The sequence below is a fragment of the Cicer arietinum genome, chromosome 1 (genome assembly GCF_000331145.2).
Source record: "Cicer arietinum cultivar CDC Frontier isolate Library 1 chromosome 1, Cicar.CDCFrontier_v2.0, whole genome shotgun sequence".
NCBI lineage: Eukaryota > Viridiplantae > Streptophyta > Magnoliopsida > Fabales > Fabaceae > Cicer > Cicer arietinum.
In genome coordinates this window covers 26,795,287-26,799,281 of record NC_021160.2, presented here as the reverse complement: position 1 = coordinate 26,799,281, position 3,995 = coordinate 26,795,287, and the positions used below count along the sequence as shown (strand labels likewise).

Here is a 3,995-nt window from a genome sequence, read left to right as displayed (position 1 = left end):
CTTAATGTTTTCTGCGGATTTGATTTCCATTTCCTGCGGATTTATCCGCATGTAATTTACCTCAGGAAACAATTATCCACGAAGGTTTTACGCGGGGATATGGTTCCGCCAAAAAATCTACAGGTAATATGTGTTGCTGCGGATTTTGTGCCTAAATCCGCAGGAAATTCCGCAGGTAAAAAGCAAATTTCTAGTAGTGTTCGTTGATGTTTGTTTTTTTATCTTTTGAATAATTGATTCATTATTTTTTAGGATGTATATAAAATTTTAATCCGTGAATTTTATTTCTAATTTATTTTTGGTCTTTATAAAAACTTACATTAATTTTTAGTTATTTAAACATTTTCATTTTCATATTTAGTTTTGATTTTAATTTAACTATTTTGTATCATTCGAATTTTTGAATAATATTTTTATTAATATTTATGAGATATTTAACAACTATCATACAAAAATTTAGAATTTTTAAACGAATGATGAATTAAATATAAAATTTGAACTTGTTGATGCTTAAAAATCCATATTTAATTTATCGCTTGTTAAAAAAAATTAAATTTTTGTAGATAAATTTCATATAATATTTTTAAAGTATTATTGAAAAAAGTCATTCAAAAATTCAAAGGATAGACAATAATTAGATTGAAATAAAAGACTAAAAATTAAAATAAATTTTTTTTAAGTGACTAAAAATTGATGAAATTTTTTGTAAATAATTAAAAATAAAATTGTGAGATTTTATATAGATTAAAAACTTATTTAACCTTTATTTTTATAAAAAAACTTATGAAACATTGACTTTTCAAAATCTGAGTAAGAACTAAGAAATCATTAGGAAAAATTAGACGAGCCAAAAATGTACCTTTAACACTAAAAAGACTAAAATTGCATAATTGACAAATTAAGGAGTTCAAAATTGCAACTAAGATCATCTAATTTGACACATTTGTTGTACTTATGCTAATTTTGTATAATAGTGTTCTCTTGTTCACTTTATTTTAAATTATGTGGATGATCTATGCTTTAAGGCTCATGTTGTTGAATTTAATTATGTCTGTCACCATAATATTTGGGAAATATTATGTTGGAAATTTGATAAGATGTTAAGAATCATGGTTAGTCCAAGAAAGAGAAAAATAATTAAAGAGAAATATTAAATTTTATATGTAATTAAAGTATGATGCACTCTTAATGTAATCATAACTTTTACCTACCTTAAATTATATTTAATTAAATCTAATTATATCTAACAGTCCCGTAAGTTGGAAGTATGTAATAACATTTTCAATTTGAAAAAGAACAATATAAGAAAAAAGAAAATACAATGTAACTAATAAAATAAAATTGTAAAAGAAAGTGATAGTGTTGAGGTTTACTGTCTATTTTGGTTTAACTTGAATATCTTTCTTTGTCTTTAGGGCACTTACTTCAATATAAAGTCCAGAATCTCACTTGGATCTTTAAATATCAATTTTGGCTAACAAAACTTAACCATCATAGGATGGAAGTATATAAAGAGAATGAGAAACGTCAATACTATATGATAAAAGATAAAAAAGAATGATAATTGTTTTACTATCATATGGTAGAAGCTCAAAGAGAGAAAAGCAAACAATGACTAAAAATAATAAAATTATAGTGAAATATATCACTAAAGAAAATAATGACTAACCAACAATGAAACTTTTAAAAAATCGTATTATAAATTACAAACCATCTTCAATCTTCAAATATTACACAACCAAGTTGAGAAAAAATGAAGAACATGTAACAAATTATAAATTTGTCGTTAACATGTTTATTCTTAGATGTGAAAATATATCGAAATTTAAATATTGTTTAGACTACTTGCATCACCATGTTAGTGGAATGTTTATTTTAGCTAACCGACACATTATTACTATTACTATTGTCCTTGTATAACTAAGTAACTAATATGTTTAATTGATGGTTAGATTTTTTTTATATTAAAAATTAATACAATAAGTGATCCTTGCCTTCATAATTACAGACCGAAGCTGGGAAAAAGCTTCCATTTATTCTAGTATTTAATCTCCAGTTATGGTCTATCTCTGCTCTTGCATATCAGATTCCTGAAAGATAAAGTTTACTAAACTTATTATTCCCATAAAAATTACTTTAGTATCAAGTCGCTCTTTAAATTCTAACTAAATGGTTGTCCATTTAGCTTCATTATTAAGCTTAGTGATCTTCGTATCAATATTGCTGTTTCCAATAAAAGACGAATTTATCAAGGCAGTTTATACTTTGTTGTAAATCCCAGGTTCCAGTTAAACCAAACTACAGTTTGGTTCTATATTATGCATCTGAATGACCTATAAATAAAGATTCATTATTGGATGGAAACCAAGACTCACGATTCAAACTAATTCCAAGTATAGTTGAGGTGTGTGATTTTCAATCAATTTCATATGACATTTTTTATATCTAAAAGCATTAATTATATAGCTAATGATTTTCATGGGGTAAAGGAATATTGGATGGTCAAGAGAGCTGTTGGAACAAAAGCTTGCCTGTTGGGAAAAGCTGGGACTTGTAAATACTTCAAGAAAGATAATGTTTTGGAGGTAAAGCTACAATAGAAGTTAAGATTTGTTATTAAAAGTATAATTTGATGCTGCTTTCTAGTCATTGAAGATTACCAAATCTATATTGCTATTAAAATTGTGCGCAATATATGTTTGCTGGTCATGAATTGAGCATAAGAATGCATACCTGAAACTTTTCTTACATTGTCATAAAATTTAATTGCAATTTTCTGGGTAATGCAGATAGATGTGGATATTGGATCATCCTCTGTAACCAGGAGTGTTGTTGGCCTTGTTATTGGATACGTCACAAGTCTAGTGGTTAACCTTGCAATTTTAATAGAGGTTTGGGCCAATTCAGTCGTAATATTTATGGATAAATTATCCTTTGTCAGGATTTTTGTTATCAAATGCATCGATCTCTAGTATTATTGATTTAATTTTAGATGCATCATCAACATTATTGACTTATTAATATTATAGTCCTTGCATAGAGTCGAATCTGATTAATATTTTGCGATTTAACGAATCATTTTAGAATATTGGAGATTAAATTGATAGAGTCCTAAAATTTCATGGACTAATTTAAGTATTAACTCTCAATATTCCTCACATATAACATGTCCACATCTATAAAATGCATTCTAATGGAGTTGTTGCTAGTAGTAAATTAGTAATGAATGACTAATGACTTATCCACTTGAATTCATCAACTTCCTCGCCTCTATATTCTATATACTTACCATTGTCACGTTTCCAAGCAAAAGAAGAGTCGGAGCTGCCATAGTACATTCTTGGATGATCTACCAAAAATGTTAAATAGTCTACCTACACTCTATTATTTAGTTGAAATGCTTTTGGTTAAGCTGAGGACTCTAGACAATGTAAATTTGATGGATTTGATTATGTTATTGTGTCACTGACTCACACGAATTGGCTCAAGATATGACACATTTATTTATACTACAAATCCTCTACTATTCAAGGTTGTTTATTTTATTTTATTTTTTAAAAAATCAAATCATATTCATTTTAAAACCATTATATAAATTAAGATTTATTACTTTATTTGGTTTAAAACCGATTATGTTTAAATAATCCGTTTTTAGTTATGCAACCGGTTTTCAAAAAAATCTAATTTTAAATTGATTTTTTCTCAAAATCGGTTAATATTCGATTATTTAAAAAATTTAATATTCATATTTTAAAAACTAGTTATTTTTACAAAGTAATTGAAACTTTTACTATTACTTTTGTTACCTAATATCTTTTTCATGAGAGAAAATTAGTAAGATTTATAATCTAATACGACAACAATTTATATATCTTATTATGAACTATATAAGATTCAGTGCCAATAAAATGTATCATTTTTAAAGAAAAAACAATCACATTGCAGTAGTGCCATGATAAATTGTACATATAGAAATTAACCATAACTATTACTAC

At 26.2% G+C, this 3,995-nt stretch overlaps 1 long non-coding RNA gene across 1 annotated transcript; it reads left to right on the top strand.

Annotated features, from left to right (window-relative positions):
- Nucleotides 1-2,137: 2,137 nt before the first annotated feature.
- On the top strand, nucleotides 2,138-3,339 carry LOC113785772 (uncharacterized). Its single transcript, XR_003471928.2, has 3 exons — nucleotides 2,138-2,404; nucleotides 2,490-2,585; nucleotides 2,790-3,339. It is a non-coding gene; the product is annotated as an uncharacterized lncRNA (long non-coding RNA).
- The last annotated feature ends 656 nt before the right edge of the window (nucleotides 3,340-3,995 follow it).